The 18,914-nt window shown below is 44.8% G+C and overlaps 1 protein-coding gene and 1 pseudogene across 2 annotated transcripts in view; one reads left to right on the top strand and one right to left on the bottom strand.

Annotated features, from left to right (window-relative positions):
- Positions 1-2,664: 2,664 nt before the first annotated feature.
- PIK3C2B (phosphatidylinositol-4-phosphate 3-kinase catalytic subunit type 2 beta) overlaps positions 2,665-18,914 on the top strand; it is a 935,041-nt gene continuing 918,791 nt past the window's right edge. For both annotated transcript variants that reach the window (XR_013274472.1, XM_077481256.1), the window contains exon 1: positions 2,665-2,823. The gene's annotated coding sequence lies outside the window, so the exon portion shown is untranslated. The remainder of the gene's footprint in view (positions 2,824-18,914) is intronic.
- LOC143984133 (large ribosomal subunit protein eL24 pseudogene) lies at positions 8,409-8,924 on the bottom strand (annotated as a pseudogene).

Below are 18,914 nucleotides of genomic sequence, written 5' to 3'. Positions count from 1 at the left end.
TTCGCAGGTTGTTCCTCCTACTACGATCTTCAATTTCTTCTAGGTGCAGCTGCTGGGCGAGTACTGATGCTGCTTGTGTGTCCTGGTTGTCTCCCACTTGTTTCAGTCTCTTCTCCAGTGTTGTCACCTTAGCCTCCCCTGCTCCCATGCAGTCTGTCAGAGAGGTGATATCTCTGCGCACCGCTGCAATGTCTTTGCGGTGGGAGGCTTCCAGCCTGCTGGCCAGTCATTCTATGTCGGCTCTTGTGGGTAGGGCCTGTAGGAGCGCTCTCAGCTCCACGTCCGCCCATTGGGTGAGAGGTGTAAGATGTGGGGGAGTTGAGTCTTGGGTGTCAAAGCGGAATACCGCTGGGGTGTCCAGGTCCCTGTTCATGCTGTGCGAGGCCGTGCTGTCTGCCATCTTACCCTGTTTCCCCTAAAATAAGACCTAGCGTGATTGTCGGTGATGGCTGCAATATAAGCCCTACCCCCAAAATAAGACCTAGTTAAAGTCCTTGTAGGTCTTATTTTCAGGGTAGCTTATTTTCGGGGAAACAGGGTAGGATTTATTTGGGGGGGGTAGGGCTTATATTGCAGCCAACACAGACAATCACGCTAAGTCTTATTTTAGGGGAAACAGGGTAGTAGCTGGAGATGCCTCCTGTGTGTCGGAGAAGTATCTGTGAATTTCTCCACGTGTTTGTGCTCTGGGAAGCTGTTTTTTGTTGTCTCCCTCTGCGCTTCCCAGCAGAGTACATGCCATGTTTTTTTGTGAAATATCATTGGTGATAGGGCCAGAAAGGCTAGGACTGACAGGGAGCCCTGCTGAAGCACTTCCTTACTCGGCCATGTCCAGACCACGCTTCCCCATCAGAATATTTTTAATGAATGCATAGCTCAGTTAAGACCCATACACACAATACGAAAATTGGAAGTAACATTTTCGGATCGTTAGTATAGTGCTTTCGTCAGGCGATTTGAGTTTTCCGTCAGACAAAAGCCGGATGTTCAGACTATAACATTTGTTGTACGTGAACTCAGCATCCAATTTTCGTTTAACCACTTGCTCACCAGTGCACGATGATATACATTGGCACAATGGCACGACTGCTCAAATGGGCGTCCCCTATAAGACGTGGCATTGTGGGTGCGCCCACCACGTACTCTGTGACCGCAGGTCCTGCGGACTCGATGTCCGCCGGTGTCCTGCAATCGTGTCATGGAGCGGCAGAACGGGGAGATGCCTTTGTAAACAAGGCATTTCCCTGTTCTGCCTAGTGACATGACAGGGATCTACTGCTCCCTGTCATCGGGATGCAGTGATCGCTGTCATGTCAGTGGTAGCCCATCCCCCCCACAGTTAGGACACCTTTCTAGGACACACTTAACCCCTTGATCACACCCTAGTGTTTAACCCCCTTCCCTGCCAGTGTAATATACACAGCAATCGGTGCATTTTTATAGCGCTGATCGCTGTATAAATGACAATGGTCCCAAAATAGTGTCAAAAGTGTCTGATGTGTCCGCCATAATATTGCAGTCACAATAAAAATCACAGCCATTACTAATAAAAAAATAATTATAATAAAAATGCCATAAATCTATCCCCTATTTGCTAGACGTGATAACTTTTGTGCAAACCAATCAATATACGCTTATTGCAATTTTTTTTTTTTTTTACCCAAAATATGTAGAAGAATACATATTGGCCTAAACTGAGAGAAATTTTTTTATATATTTTTGGGGAGATATTAATTGCAGCAAAAAGTAAAAAAAAAATTTCTTTCCAAAATTGTCGCTCTTTTTTTGTTTATAGCGCAAAAAATAAAAACCGCTGAGGTGATCAAATACCATCAAAAGAAAGCTCTACTTGTGGGGAGAAAAGGACGTCAATTTTGTTTGGGTGCAACATTGCACGACCGCGCAATTGTCAGTTAAAACAAAGCAGTGCCTTATCGCAAAAAGTGCTCTGGCCAGGAAGGGGGTAAATCCTGCTTAATTAGTACAGTTTTTGTAGGAAAAAAAAATAAGCGGAAGACTATGCACGTTCAGAAACGAAAGAATACATACAAAACTATTCAACATATTACGTCACTTCTGAAGTTGAATTCTGTCATACGAGAATTTTCGTATGGTGAATTTTTAAGCCTCGTACACGCGGTCAGATTTTCGGACGACCGTTCGTCCGTTTTTTTTTTTTTTTTTCTTGTTGCACGCTAGTCTCATGTCGAAAGTGAAGAACCTCTTTCACTTTTGACATGAGACAAGCGTGCAACAAAAAAACGGACGAACGGTCGTCCGAAAATCTGATCGTGTGTATGAGGCTTAAAATGGTGAAATGTTACATTTCCCTACACTCAAAAAATAAATAAAAATGGATTTATTAGTAGTAGTTGTCATTGCTGAAAACATTTCCAGGACCAAAACATAAAATCATAGAACTGCATTGCTGGCAACTGTGCAAACTGTTTCCAGTTTAGCCTGTTAGGAAAAGCAGAACGTCTGTGGAAAGAGGTCGTTGCCAATAAATGCTTCACAATGCAGCAGGTTACAAGGCTCTCATTGGTCCCGCGGGTTATGAGCTGGAGCGGCTTCCTGAGTGTTCCCTATTGATCTGCAAATAAGCAGGACGCAGTGCTGGCATTGCTCACTAGATGGCGATAGTGCATTCGAGTCACTCTATTGTCTGTTCAGTGCATCACTGTGTGTCCTTGTCTACAAGCACAGCTTATACACATTCAGCTTCCATTCAAGTCGGGTAACATCTTTGTGGGAAATCTAACTTTCCTCCATTTTAGCTCTGATTTCTGAGGGGTTCGCTTGGTGTGCAGCTCCGGGGAGAAGGTGAGTGTGTTCTAGGAGAAGGAACTCCTTCTTGGCCAGCGATGTTCCAATGTTTGAGATCAGCAGTGCGGCTCGTCTGCCTTTGCTTTCGGTTCAGGCATTGCTGAGCTGCGTGTCCTATTGATTTCCTATGAGGGCGAGGTTGCACTTTGTATACATAATGTGCATATGGTATAACACAGTAAAACCTGCTTCTTCTTGAATCATATGGAGAGGGATACAATGTATATAGACACTAGTCTGCACCCAAATATGTACGTATAGAATTTTGTTTTGACGCACTTGTTAAAGTAGAAATAGAACCCCCCCTTTAATAAATCTCTCTTCACTTCCTGTCCCATAGTCAAAACAGGAAGTGAGGGGAAAGTCCTCCAAAATGAGAGTCTCTGGAACTATTGTCCCCATAGGAAGGCTTCTTTTATATTTTTGTTATGGTGACAACCCAAAATTGGGGATTTTTTTTTTTCTTAACATTCGTTTTGCTTACAATTATTACTAAACGTTTATCAGGGGTGGAGACAGCAATAATCTGACAGGTGTTTGAATCCTTCTCCACTTTTGCCTTTAGGGCTGGTTTGCACCTTTTTAGTCTAGCACTGGCACCTGCATTGATATACATTTAAAGTGCATCAATTTACTTGCAGTTTGAGTGTTTTTGGTGCATTCTGTGTTTTTAGCTGTGGTGTGTGATTTGTTTATTTCTTGTGACATTGCTTCCTTCATGGTTGCTGATTGGCTATAATGTGGAAAAACCTGTGCTGTATAGGAGAGCCAACGTTGGGGATATCGTTTGCTGAGGTGTGGTGTGTCTCGTTTGTTTTTTTTTTGTAATGTGCAACCTTTTACTTAAATAAAGGTGAATATCACAGTGCAGAACATAACACAATGCAGAAGTCACACTAACAACAGTACGTCTAAATATCCTCATGTAATGTTAAGCATTGTCCGGTGTGGGACAGTCATGGTCCAACAGATGAAAAAAAATAATGCTCTGCATTGCAGCAGCATAACCAAGGTAAGGACCACTCCTAAACTTTTTGGAAATGGCAACAGTGAGAAGAAGAAAGGGACATCACAAAGGATAAAGTGAAGAGTCAAGGCTGTCTCATGGCTAAGAAAACAGGCAAAGATAAAAGTTAAAAGTTAAAAAAGAAAAGGGGAGTGATGTAACGTCATGCCACCTCTGTGCACAGAGAGGCCAGATCTTCCTGTTCTGGGGTTCCTCAGGGACGCTCCTCCTCTCCTCGAGTGCCCCCACAGAGAGTTGCATTCCATGGGGGCTCCCGTGCGGGTGCACTCCAGGGTCCTGCAGCTGTGCCCATTGATGCAGACAGCAGGACTCTGCCACCGCCCTCACGTCACTAGATTTGATTGGCAGGAGCCAATGGCTCCCGCTGCTATCAATCTATCCGATGAGGACCCGAGAGTGGCTGGAGCTGCTGTGCTCATCCCTGTTGCTAGAACTATCAGGTTCAGGTAAGTAAAAGGGGAGGGGGTTCTCTGGGGGGCTGCTGCACTACAGAAGTTTTTTTTTTTTTTTTTTTTTTGATATATAGAATGCATTAAAGCGGGAGTCCGCCGGGACTCCGCGTTTTTTTTTTTTTTTTTTTTTTTTTAAAGCCAGCAGCTACAAATACTGCAGCTGCTGACTTTTAATATAGTGACACTTACCTGTCCAGCACGCCCGCGATATCGGCACCCGAAGCCGATCTCTCGATCGACTCTCGGGTGCTGCCGCCGCCATCTTGGGTATGGGAATCAGGAAGTGGAGCCTTTCGGCTTCATTTCCTGGTTCCCTACTGCGCATGCGAGAGCCGCGCTGCGCAATGAGGATGGACCCGCTGCCTCTGGGATCTGTGTGTTTCCCAGCAGGCAGCGGGGGACTTTCGGAAAGGGGTGTAATCTACGCCCCTTTCCGCAGAGCTCTATCCAGGAAGTGGGTGCAGATACCTGTACTGTACAGGTACCTGCACCCCCCTCCCCCCTGAAAGGTGCCAATTGTGGCGCCGGAGGGGGGGAGGATTCCAATCAGCAGAAGGTCCACTTTAGGGTGGACCTCCGCTTTTAAGGTGTAAAAACTTGAGTGTTTACATTCCCTATAAAGTTTGTAAAGGAAAAAACTAATACTAATAACTATGAGAAAAAATATAACACTAATAAAGATCTATACCTACCTGCTCTATGCAATAGAATTGCACAGAGTGGCCCTGATCTTCCTCTTCCTGGGTCCCTTGATGGCGTTCCTGGCCTCTCCTATCTGTCCGATTTCCCCCCCATGGGATGCTGCTTCCAATGGGGCACCTTGTGTGTGCTCGCTCCTGAGCCCCGCTTCTTCATTGACATAGAGATCAGAACTTGGCCCGCCTCCTTGTTATTCTCTTTGACAGCACTGGATGCCAGTGGCTCCTGGTGCCCCAGAAATAAGGGGAGAGAAGAGCTGCTGATGTGCATAGCACTGGATTGAATGAGGGCTCAGATAAGTAAAAGGGAAGTGGGGAGGGGGGGAATGAGAGATCGCGTTCTTGCTCTCTCTCGACATCGTGCTCACGCTCTCGATCTCCCAGGTACGGCTATTTGCTTGCCTGTGGCGTTTTACATCTGTGGGCGGCAAGCGGTTAAAAGTACAGGTAGCAGCTATCCATGTTTTTCTCAAATATTATCTCTTTGAAAATCCCACTATAGTTATAGATTCTTAAAATCATTATCTATACAGTGACTTCATCACACCCGATCATGTGGTAAACCACCATGCCCAATGGCGGTTCACCCCCCTCGATGGCGAGCTGTGTCTCCATGACAAGCCGTCATCGTGTACATTCCATGTTTAAATGGGAGGGCGTCATATGATGCCCTCGTGCAACGAGAGCCGCGCTGCCTGGCCTTCATGACAGCCGGCAAGCAGTTAAGGCTCAGTTTCCACTAGTGCGACTTGTCGTGACTTTGGACACAAAATCGCATGACAAGTCACAGCTGATTGATTTCAGTGGCACACGTTCTCATCTATGCGATTGTGAAAAGGTGCCAGCACTACGTTGAGACAACTTTTGATGCGACTTTGATCCAGAGTGTAAAGTTGGATCAAAGTCGCACTCTAAATCGCACAGCTTTGGAGTGTGACTTTGATGCACCTTTACTCTCTCTGGATCAGTTGCATCGGAAGTTGCATCAAAGCGTTGCAGATACCTTTTCAAAGTTGATGATCTTCAAAGTCTTATAGGTGTAAATGGGTGCCATTGAAATCAATGGGCTGTGACTTGTCATGTAACTTTGTGTCCAAAGTCACATGACAAGTTGTACTAGTGGAAACAGAGCATTAGTGTGGTTGCCTGTACTGTGGTCATTGTAGACTGTGAGCTGAAACCCCAAAGCACTTCCAGCTACACTGAGAGTCGTCTGCCCCTCCCCCCAGAGCTCCCTTCTCCTGTGCACAGCTATACTGTATATGTGCACTGCATCCCCCCAGTGTGGATGGGGCTTTTTCTTCTTTTTTTTTTTCTTCTCATAGGCATGTACATTTAGAGAACACTGGGCAGGAACCTTTTGGAACCTTTTGATTAGCACCTCCCATCCTGTATACGCCCACTGGCGAGTACACAGGAACGGTATCCCTCCCAGGATTTGATGTCACTAGATATCAGTAACCACACCCACTGGCTGATTTTAGTCTCAGAAGGAAGTAGATTTGAAGTCATATGACGGCAGTGCATTCTGCAAAATAAAGGTAAAAAAAACTGTGATTTTTTTTAGATTTTGAGACATAAGGCTGAACTTGGCTCACATTAATGATTGCAGTGGACAATTTTTAAGTGTTGGGGCGGACTTCCACTTTAAAGTGAAGCAGCAGTTTGATGTTTTACCTGAACTCGGTGGCTTCTGAAAATGCACAGGCGGTCATTTACCTGAGGAATCCAGGAAAGCATGTCTTCAGACTTGTCCTTTTGCAGCTTAGTGATGTGTATTTTCCAAGCTCTGTTACCCTGGTATTTTTTATTTTTTTTCCTCTCCCCTCCTGTATGGCCTTCTGTACTGACTTTGCGCTGCAGGACAAAAACTACCAGATACATCAGTATTTTGTACTTCTTGCCCTCTAAAATGTTGCTTTAAAGTGCATGAAAACTCACTCTCATCAATTATAAATGGCACAGTGCTCACCTATAAGGATATACATGCCTCCTGCATGTATTCCAGTGTGTTAATCAGAAATATTGATTCTCCTAAGTCCTTAGATTTTTTTTCCGTTCAGATGGGATTCAAAAACAACTGTTATGATGAATTTTTGTGTACAGGAACGGAACATGTAAACGCTGGGTCATGCCCCCCCCGATCCCTATGTGACTCAGCCATCAACTTTGAGGGACATTGAACCGAAATATCTGATGCAGTGACTGAAGAATCCCATCTGAATGGAAAAATCAATCTAACCATCTGTAAGGACTTGGGAGAATCGTTATGTCTGATTAACACGCTGGAATACAATACTGATTGGTATAATCCGAACATCGGATAAGGAAACTACCTACTAGAAGAGCTGCATGTATCGGGAATATACTGACAGGCTGACTCCTTCAGCTACATGTGGAATTCTTGTACGGTGACGAGTGGCACTTGTGAGCCATTTAAGCATACTGAAGCATTGAGAAGCCTCAACATAACTGAGTGAAAGGAATTGCCTCCGCACTGTGGGATTTCCCTCATGCCGTCATACTTTATTACATTTGAGTTTGTGGCAATTTCCCCAGTATGGCAAATGAATATCTGATGTGACCAGTATAACATTCTTAATGCCTTTTTTTTTTTTATATCGGTGTTCTTATATCTCCTTGCCCTTAACAAATAACCTGCCTGGATTAAAGCAGTCGGGACTGATCACTTTTTTGGCTACCTTTACCTGTGTGTCCGGGTTTTTCCTACTGTTCAAACCGATGCAAAAACTTTAATTGCATTTATATGTGCTTCTATTCTATCCTGTTTTCTTCAGCCCCATTGACTGACAATGACTAGGATATTTTTGGAGGTATCTATACAGTGCATCTTTCCACTATGGAATAGTGTGATAGATGTATTTGTAATTACACAGACACACACTGGCCCGTTCTAGGAATGAGCTGTAGGGGTCCCGTTGATAGTTGGCTTAGAGCCATATTTTAGGCATCTTGCAGAGTGCTTTGCATTTGGGAGTGTGGGATTGCCGGTTGTGGGGGTTACACATTCTACACTTTGGTTTATGTGGATTATCTCTTCCCTTCGAAGCGTGTTTGGTTTTAGAGGACTATGTTAGAGGAGCGTATGACCACTTAGGATCCCCCTCGTCATACAGGCAGCTCCTACTTGGTATATGGGGGGGGATTTGGAGTATTGTGCTAATAATTTACTGTATATAACTTTTTTTAAGCAAGAATTCTTTTTATAGTTTAACTCTTTAGGGTGTGTAATAGTCTTTTTTTGCTTATGTATTATAGCAGAAAGTTTTTTTTTTTTTTTTGTTTATAGCGCAAAAAGGTAATCAACCAAGGTAATCAAATACCAACAAAAGAAAGCCCTATTTGTGAGGAAGAAAAAAAACATCAATTCATTATTATTTTTTTTCAAAATAGTAATTTATTAACACATCCAGTAGGAACATGCTTAGAGCGTTTTCCTCCAACACGGGCAGCCGCCATTTTTACTGGCTTGGCTATCTTCTACTTGCGTGCAACCTTTGTTGGACCCTTAGCAGGAATGGTCTTTTTGGTAGCCTGTTTAGCCTTTCTTTGCCTCTTTTGCAGCTCTAATGGCTTTCTCCCTCTGAGCCTTTTGCACTTCAGGCTTCGGGTTTCTCTTGGCCATAATTTCAGCCAGAGAAGCACCAATAATAGCCCTCTGGAACTTCACTGCACAGAGAGTTTTTTTTCTGGATTTCTTCTGACTGCCCTTTCTTGTGTGTGTTTTTTTTGTCTGCACAGAACAGACCAGTTGATTTGTCAAGGGTTCCTCTTGGAAAGGAAAGTAGACTCGTATTTTGCATTCAGGAACTGGAACACCTTGCTGTAAGTCCTGGCGTACCTCTGGCCATGGCCCGGGTAGATCTTGTAACTGCTGAAGCTGCACGGCTCGAGCTTCATGGCGCCGGCTAAAATGGCAAAGAGGAAGAAAATCAATTTTGATTGGGTACAACGTCCCACAACCGCTCAATTGTCAGTTAGTGATGCAGTGCCGTATCATAAAAAATGGCCTGGTCAGTAAGGTGTTAAATCCTTCTGGGGCTGAGGTGGTTAAAATACCTGTTGGGTTTTTATTGCTGTCGGTGGCCCCTTTAGGTAGATTATTCTATCTATTTGTTCTCTTTACCATTATCATGAAAGTAAAATACAATTTTGGGCTAACCCGAGAAAAGTAAGAAAGGGGAGATTTTCCAGTGCGAACACTAGCTCTAGGGGGAGGGGGAAGAGTCTTTCTCGCTGTCAGAATACAAAGACACAGCAGCAAGGATTCCCCCATCCATCTCGAATGGATGAAAGTAATGGACTCCCCCTATGGCCAGCTAAAGACATCTCTGCCCTAACTTTGACAGACACTTTTCACTGTGCTCTGAATACATCAGTGGACGAGGAAGGTGATTGGCAATAAAGATTTAACTTTTAACAAAATAAAATCCTTAAAGCTCATGTAACAGCAGAAACAAGGGCAAAATAGCTAATGCATTTTTTGCTCATAAGTTTACATACCCTGGCAGAATTTATGATTTCTTGGCCATTTTTCAGAGAATATAAATGATTTCATTCATGGTTAGCGTTTGGCTGAAGCCATTTATTATCAACTGTGTTTACACTTTTTTTTTTTTTTTTTTTTTTTAAATCCTAATGCAACAGAAACTACCCTGATCAAAAGTTCACACACCCCAGTTCTTAATACTGTATATTGCCCCCTTTAACATCAATGACCACTTGAAATATTTTGTGGTATTTGTGGATGAGGCTCTTTATCTGCTCAGATGTTAAAGCTGCCCATTCCTCTTGGCAAAAGCCTCCAGTTTCTGTAAATTCTTGTAAGTACCTGTAAATTCTTCACACCAGAACCTTCACTTTATTCTGCTGTAGTCAATGACAGGTCAACTTGGCCTTGTGTTTTGGATCATTGTCATGTTGGAATGTCCAAGTACGTCCCATGTGCAGCTTCCTGGCTGATGAATTTTATGAAATTACAACTTTGCAAAATCCAATGAATGAAATATTATTTTTTTTAAGCTGCTTAGTCTGCTTAGGTTATATGTATTGAGGAAGGAAATGGTGAATTTGAAACCACTGATGAAGTGCATTATGAAGGCAGTGGGGCTGGATGCTGCACTTGTGCTGCTGGGTGCTTGAAAATGAAAATGCATGGATTTGATGGCAGTAGTTTAGGGCTTTTTTGACACTGCTGCAACATGGGATCCAACATGTGAGACCCCAAGTCGCATTACATGTCAAATTCAATAGCCGTCTTAATTGATGTTATACAAGTTGCTCCAACTTTAGAAAAGGTTCCATCACTACTTTGGTCTGACGGGTGCGATTTCAGCCCTTGTACAGTCTCCTAAATGGCATATAAGTTGGGTCAGGTCAGACGGAAGTCGCAAGCAAAGCCTTATGAGCAGTGTGAACCAAGCCTTAAAGTGGTTGTGAAAGCACAAGGTTTTTTTTTCCTTTCATGCATCCTATGCATGATGGTAAAAAAAAAACCTGTGTGCAGCAGCCCCCCTAATACTTATGTGACCGACCCCCCCCCCCCCCCCCCACTCCAGCAATATTCACGAGAGCCTTGCCTCTAATGGGACTCGCACTCCTTATTGGTCAATCAGTGGTTGAGCCATGGCTCCGTGTGTGAATAGACACTCAGAGCTGTGGTTCGGGAGCGCCCTGCTTGGGTTCCCCCACAGCAAGCTGTTTGCTGTGGGAGCACCTGGCAGGAGGGAGGAGCCAGGAGCACCGGCATGGGACCAGAGAAGAGGAGCATCCAGGTTGCTTTACTATTGCCTCTAAAGATGACCATCCACTAGTAGAAAGTCAGCTGAAAGTTTTGCATCTCTGTGCTGGCTAAACATACTTACACAGGACGTGGAAGTAATTGGCCGTGTGAATGAGGCCTTAGCCATCTGATAAGGGATGAGCAATTGCTGTGATGATTTTCTTGGTTGTGTTAACAGCGTTCTTTCATCATACTGTAGGTGAAAATAATACAATGCTTTTACATGTGTAGGAAGAAGATTAGCAGTACAAAGTAGATGTTTTATTTTATATGAACCCCAATAAAAAAAGAACAAATTATTTTTGTAGCCCTGACTATAAGCCCTTGTGCATACAGGGCGTCTTTCTAAGCTCTTCTGGATGCCAAAACCCCTTACAGGAAAATGCTGCATTAAAAAAAAAAAAAAAAAAAAAAAAAAAAAAAAAACATTAAAATTTTAATAATAATTACAGGTGCATTTTAGTGTTTTTCATGTTAAAGTGGTAGTAAACTCTGTTCTATCATGCACTTACAGCTAAGCCTATAATAAGGCTTATCTGTAGGTACTGTGAATATCTCCCAAACTTGCACAGTTTAGGAGTTCATGCTGCCGGTGACATCACAGGTGCATACGCTCTAAGGTCCGACAGGCGTGATATCGCGCCGGAGACCTCGAACCAGGAGGGAAGACCGGGGGGGGGGTTGGGGGTGATTGAAGTCCTTTCTACTGTGACAGCGCTGCACTGGAGGGCTTCATTTTGAAGGAAGTCTCTTATATGCTAGTATGTGATGCATACTAGCATATTAGGACAATGCCTTGCAGGGAAGGCATTTTTTTCCTCAACTACGGTTTACTACCACATTCCAAAACGACTTTCAGGACAGCCACCCGAGATCATGGCTCCACCCCCCACAGGAAACGCCTCCTCCATCAGAGCCTTTTAAGGTTAGTCTCCACGCAGCCTCCTCAGTTTTGTGTTTCCTCCAGCCTGGAGGAACACCTCCGGTGGGAGCCATGATCTCTAGGGTGGTCCTGGAGGTCGTGGGGTCTCTCACCTGAAATTTTTTTTTCTCTGTTTGCAGGAGCTGGTCTGCCCATTTGCCTCCCAGCCTGGACGGCGGCATGGGCTCTCTCTCCTCCTTCCGTGCTCAGGGGGAGCCAGCGCGCCGGGGGTATTTTCTGTCCCCTGGTCAGAGTGGCGGCCGTATTTATTTGAATAGTCTCGGGTGGCCGAGAGGGCTCGGCCGTGTCCTTCGGGAATGGGGGCGGGACTTCCGGTGGTGTACCGTGTAATTTCCTGGCGTGGGAACGCAGGAGGAGAGAGGAGGACCAACTGGCACCTTATTTCCAGTCAGGCGCAGCGGCGTTTTTGAATCCGGGACCGGCAGCGGTGTTTGTTCTACGCAATAGAAAGTGATACGGACAAGGGGGCAAGTGGGGGGGCCTCCTTAAAGTGATTTATGCCACTTTGGGTATTGAAGAGGAAAAGAAGGAGCTTTTCTTACATGACTGAATGTATGCGGGCTTAGGAGATAACAGATCTCGCACCTTCCAGATGCATTCCCTGGTGTTTAACATGATAAAAAGAAAATATTTGGAGCCGGAGAAAAAAACCTTTTTTTCCAGATCACAAAGGAGGAGGTTTCCTTTTGAAGACAGCCCAGACCTAGTGTGGCACAAGGTTGCAAAGCTGGATTCAGCCTTTTCCCAGGTATCAAAATCAACGGATCTAGCTTTTGAGGACATGGGCACTTTAAAGGAACCTATGGTAAGAAGATGGATCTGCTTTTGAAAAGGGCCTGGCAGTTGGTGATGATGAATTTGAAACCAGCCATGGCAACAACCTGTGTGGCAAGGAATCTGGACCATTGGATTAACCAATTAAAATCTCACATTGTGGCTGATTCCCCTAAGCAAGAGATCCTGGATTCCTTTGCTACTCTGTCCGCGGCTATTGCCTATATTGCTGATGCCTCGGCGGAATCTGTCCGCATGTCGGCCAGGTCAGCTGCCCTGACCAATTCGGTTAGACGGGTCTTGTGGCTGAAGACTTGGCCAGGGGACACGGCCTAGAAAAATAGGTTGTCTGGCATACCTTTTTCGGGGGATCTATTGTTTGGTTCAGAGTTAGACTCTATTTTTGGACCGAACGGCGCATAGGAAGAAGTCCTTTCCCGTAAATAAAAAGCTGGCGCAGGCACGTAAACGTTTTTTTTCGGGGACAAGCTGAGGATAGGACGCAAAATAGGAGGAAGTCTTGGGCGCAGAAGTCCAAGGGTAAAGGGGGAGTCCTCCTCAATCCTCCTGCGTCCACCTCTAAGCCACAATTACTCTCTAGTCAGTAGGGAGGAGACTTCGGGGGTTTCTCCCTCAGTGGGAGACCATTACTCAAAATCAATTTGTTTTGAGGATGGTTTCCCAGGGTAACAAAATCGAGTTTACCGAGTTTCCCCCTCAAAGATTCCTGGTCACCAATGTTCCCAGGGACCCAATCAAGGCCCTTGCTATGAAGTCCCTAATACAGGACCTGATGTTTCAAGGGGTTGTTTTACCAGTCCCAGCAGAGGAGCTAGGTCAGGGATTTTACTGGTCAAGAAACCTTCGGGAAAGTTCTGTCTAATTTTGAACCTCAAGGGTCTAAACGGGTCAGTGCGGTACGAGAGGTTTCGGATGGATTCTATATTTTTTCCGTAAGAAACCTCCTGTCCCTAGGATGCTATATGGCATCCGTGGATTTACTGGATGCGTACCTCCATGTCCCGATTTGGAGCGGATCTCAGAAATATCTGAGGTTGGCACTAAGGGAAGGGCGCAAGGTCATTCATCTATAGTTCACGGCACTCCCTTTTGGTCTGTCGTCATCCCCAAGGGTATTCACCAAAATTATGGCAGAAGCGTTGGCTCCCCTTTGCCTGGAGGGAATCTCAGTGATTGCTTATCTGGATGATTTATTATTTTTTGCTCAGTCCAGGGAGGGGTTGCAGAGGGATCTCGACAGAGCTTGCGTCCACCTAAAGGAAATTAGGTTGGATCATAAATCTTCAGAAGTCAAATCTGGTGCCCGCTCAGGAAGTGACATTCCTGGGGTTTCGATTCAGCTCCATAGACCAAAAGATCTTCCTGCCGGAAGAAAAGAAGGAGAAGCTGGTCCAGGGGGTAGCTCAGTTACAATGCAACCAGCCCCGACCCATCAGGAAGGTTATGTCGGTATTAGGGACATTGACTTCCTCCATTCCCAATGGGCAAGGCATCACTTCAGGCCTCTTCAGACTTTCCTGCTAGAGGTTTGGGATCATCGTCAGAGCTCTCTAGACGATCTGGTGAGGATCCCCACCTCGGTAAGAAGAGGTCTGTGGTGGTGGAGAAACACAGAGCTGCTTTCAGTGGTCCTTCCCGGTCCAGGTGTGGCTGACAACCGACGCCAGCGCCTGGGGTTGGGGGGGCCCATGTGGACACCCAGTGGGTCCAGGGCTCATGGTCCATAGAAGACGTAAAGAGGTCCTCAAATTGGATGGAACTGAAGGCAGTGGAGAAGGCAATTCGGGCCTTCGCAGACGTGGTTCAGAAGCAACATGTCCAGATCCTGTCGGAAAATGCCACGGTGGTGGTATATGTGAACAGACAGGGAGGAACCAGAAGCAGGGCACTGCAGGTTCTAGCAAAAGGTATCCTGGGCTGGGCAGAGGGGTTTACTCGATCCTTGTCAGCAATACACCTAAAAGGGTCCCTGAACAAAAAAGCACACTTTCTCAGCAGGAACCAGGTCCTAGAGGCAGAGTGGGTCTGGGGTCAGCCAGAGGTAGATCTTTTTGCCACTCATGAAAATGCCCAGGTCCCTCTTTTTCTCCCTGAACAGGCACGAGAGGTCATTGGGAGTGGACGCCTTAGCACACAGCTGGAATTTTCTTATAGGCTATGTCTTTCCCCCGTTTCAGTTGATTCCCCGGGTGTTATGGAAAATCAGGGAAGAGGAAGCGGGTAATTCTGATCACCCCCTTTTGGCCCAAACAAGCATGGTTCTCGGCCCTTCTCCAGATGCAACAAAGAACATTCTGGCATCTCCCTCTAAGACAAGATCTCCTCCAGCAGGGCCATCTCGTCCATCAAGACCTAGCAAAACTAAGGCTCACGGCTTGGTTTCTGAAGAGCAGCTCTTGAAGAAGGGTTTCTCAGACAGGCTGGTTGCTACCTTGTTGTCCAGTAGGAAGAAAGTTACCAGGGCAATATATTTTAAATACTGGAAGGTGTTTAACTCCTGGTGCAGGACTTCAGCTAAGTCACCGAGACGAATTGCTTTGGTTTTGGAATTCCTACAGGAAGGTGCAGATAATAAGTTAGCAATCAGCACCCTAAGAGCCGGTTCACACAGCGGGCAATGCGAGGCGACACGACTCGCCTCGCCTCGCTCTCGCAAGTCGCCCCCGTTCTGTACAATGGAACCGTAATGAGAGGAGCGACTCGAGTCGCTCCGACTCAGAAAAAAGGTTCCTGTACTACTTTTGGGCGACCTCGGGGCGACTTGCATTGACTTCTATACAGAAGTCATCTGCAAGTTGCCGCTGAGGTCGCGGCAGGTCGCGGCGAGGCAAGTCGGAGTCTCCTCGCCTGCAGTGTGAACCGGCCCTAAAGGTGCAGGTGGCCGCTTTAGGGGTCTTTTTTGTAGAAACCTTTGGCATCGGACCCTCTAATAATCAGATTCTTTAGAGCTCTTTCTCGCTCTAGGCCTGTAGTATCTAAAAATTGCCCAGGCTGGGACCTGTCTACTGTCCTGCAGGCCCTGACCAAGGGTCCATTCGAACCTATTGTTTCAGCTTCCCTGAGATGGATTACTTTGAAAAACGTTTTTTTAGTAGCCATTACTTCAGCTCGCAGTCAGTGAGTTGCAGGCATTATCAATCAGGGAGCCGTTCTTTTTTTTGTTTTTCCGGACAGGTTAGTCCTTAAAACAGACCCTAATTTTTTGCCCAAGGTGGCATCATTTCAAAATAGTTCCCAGGAGATAATTCTCCCTACATTCTGCTCTGATCCATCGGGTAAGAAAGAAGATTTCCACACCTTGGATGTTAAGAGGGCAGTTCTAAGTTATTTATAAGTTTAGACAATTGGATGCTCTTTTTGTTAAATTTTCCAGCACTAAAAAGGGAAAGCAGGCATCCAAAGGGACCATAGCCAGATGGCTGAGAATGGCAATTTCGGAAGCATGTTCCTGTGCTAGGCAGAGGAGTCCAGTGAATGTCCGGGCTCATTCCACAAGGGCTACAGCAATGAGTTGGGCAGAGAAGGCTGGCGCCACCCCAGAACAGATATGTAAGGCTGCTACCTGGTAAAGTCTAATGACATTTGCCCGCCATGATAGACTAGATCTGTTATCGGCTGGGGATCAGGCTTTTGGAAGGAAAGTCTTACAGGCTGTTGTCCCGCCCTGAATGGAGTAAGTCACGGTAATCCTCTCGGGTGGCTGTCCTGAAAGTCGTTTTGGAAAATTCAAGTTAGACTTACCGGTAACTTGTTTTCCAGTAGACTTTCAGGACAGCAATAACCCGCCCTGTGGTGTATGTGATTTGCTGTAATACTATGTTATAACTGTCACTTATGTGTTGCAGCAGGGGTTGGAGAGTCTCTACAAACAACTGAGGAGGCTGCGTGGAGACTTTTAAAAAGCTCTGATGGAGGAGGTGTTTCCTGTGGGAGGTGGAGCCATGATCTCGAGTGACTGTCCTGAAAGTCTATTGGAAAACAAGTTACCGGTAAGTCTAACTTGAATTTTAATGTGTTCTTTTGACAAGAATATTAATTTATTCTAGCAATTGGAATTCATTAACATTCATATGCTGATCGCATCTAGCATTTATGCTCGCTTTTATTTATTTTTTTTCAGCATGTAAGCGCTCCTCTTTTATAATACATCTGTAAACACATACAGCATGTGTGCTAGGACATATAAGCTTACCTAGAGGGGCTTTCATGGGCATAAAAATAAACAAAAATGCTCAATGCTTGTAACAGGTGTGTGTGTGTGTGTGTGTGTGTGTGTGTGTGTGTGTGTGTGTGTTTTTATTACCACTTAAGCCCCGGACCATTTTGCTGGCCAAAGACCAGAGCATTTTTTGCAATTCGGTACTGCGTTGCTTTAACTGACAATTGCGCGGTCGTGTGACGTGGCTCCCAAACAAAATTGACTTCCTTTTTTTTGTCCCACAAATAGAGCTTTCTTTTGGTGGTATTTGATCACCCTTGCGTTTTTTATTTTTTGCGCTATAAATCAAAAAAAAAAAAAAGAGCGACCATTTTGAAAAAAACACATCTTTTTTTTATGTTTTGCTATAATAAATATCCCCCAAAAATATATTAAAAAAAAAAAACTTTTTTTATTTTTTTTTCTCAGTTTAGGCTGATTCTATTCTTCTACATATTTTTGGTAAAACAAAAAAACCAATAAGCGTTTATTGATTGGTTTGCGCAAAAGTTATAGTGTTTACAAAATAGGGGATAGTTTTATGGCATTTATATATTTTTTTTATTTTTCATTTTTTTTCCGTGACTGCGACATTATGGCGGACACATCGGACACTTTTGACACATTTTTTGGGACCATTATCATATATACAGCAATCAGTGCTATAGAAATGCACTGATTCCTGTGTAAAGGACACTGGCAGTGAAGGGGTTAACCATTCAAACCTAATGGCAGTGTAGGGGTTAAATATGTCCTGGGGCGTGATTCTAACTGTGGGGTGGCGTGGCTACATGTGACATGTCATTGATCTCTGCTCCCGATCACAGGGAGCAGAGATCAGTGACTGTCTCTAGGCAGAATGGGGAGAAGCTTGTTTACATTAGCATCTCTCTGTTCTTCTTCTCCGTGAGACGATCTTGGCTATCCCCGCGGACAGAGTCCACGAGACCCGCAACCTGACTCACGGAGGTCCTGGGCGGTGTGCGTGCGATGGCGTGGCGGCAAATTTTTAAAGGGATGTACATGTACGCCTATTTGCCCAGCCGTGGGATTCTGCCGACGTACATCGGTGTGCGCCAGTCGGGAACCGGTTAAGCTCTCTGTGCGTGAGGGATAAGTAAGGAGAAAGAATTTAAACACAATTGCAATACATTTATTTTAGGGTTCATTCAACCCAGATGTGCTGTGGTGCATTTGTGAGCTTATTGCTAAAGTGTTGCAACCAAAAAATAATGGTTCCCTATGAATGCAGTTCATCTGGGCACATTGCATTTGTCTAGCGCTGAGAAAGTATTTTTTATTGATTTTTTTTTTTTTTTTTTTTTTTTATACACGCAAGCTATATCACAAGTAAATAATTTGCATTATTTTTAATCTGTGTCATCACTTTAACCACTACAATACAGGGCACTTTCGCCCCCTTCCTTCCCAGCCCAATTTTCAGCTTTCATCGTTCTCACAATTTCAATGACAATTGCGCGGTCATGCTACGCTTTACCCAAATTAAATTGTTAACATTTTGTTTGCACAAATAGAGCTTTATTTTGGTCTTCTTTATTAACGACTCCGTTTTTTATTTTTTGTGATATAAGCGAAAAAAGAGCGGAAATTTTGGTAAAAAAATATATTTTCTTCTTTCTATTTTAAAAGAAATCCAATAAAATCAAATTTTGTCATAAATTTAAGCCAAAATGTATTCTGCTACAAGTTTTTGGTAAAAAAAAATTAGGTTAAGTATATAATAATTGGTTTGTGATCACGGACATATGTGTGCAGATAATCATTGGGACATATGTGGGGGACATGTTTTTATTATTTGGGGACATTGTGTTTATACTGTGTGGTGTGTTGTGTGTTTACACTAGACTGGTGATCAGTGAGTAAAAAAACAGCTTATACTCACTGACCACCAGCCGGCTGCAGCGATCTGCTCTCCTCTCCTCAGCGATGACTTCTGTGTGAGGAGAGGAGGAGCCGATTGCCCAGCAACCGGCTGTTTGTTTACATCACATGACGGCCGTGATTGGACACGGTCGTCATGTGATCAGGAGGGCCGATCACAGAGCCCTCCTGCTGATCCGAGATGTGCCGTGTCCGGGTGACACGGGCGCATTGGGATCGCGCCGCTGCGTGGGCACGCGCTCGATCCCCCTACTTCTGATGGACGTTCAG

Source organism: Lithobates pipiens, unplaced genomic scaffold (genome assembly GCF_037356315.1).
Source record: "Lithobates pipiens isolate NorthernLeopardFrog02 unplaced genomic scaffold, aLitPip1_a1.2 Scaffold_16, whole genome shotgun sequence".
NCBI lineage: Eukaryota > Metazoa > Chordata > Amphibia > Anura > Ranidae > Lithobates > Lithobates pipiens.
This window is presented reverse-complemented; position numbering and strand designations above follow the sequence as displayed.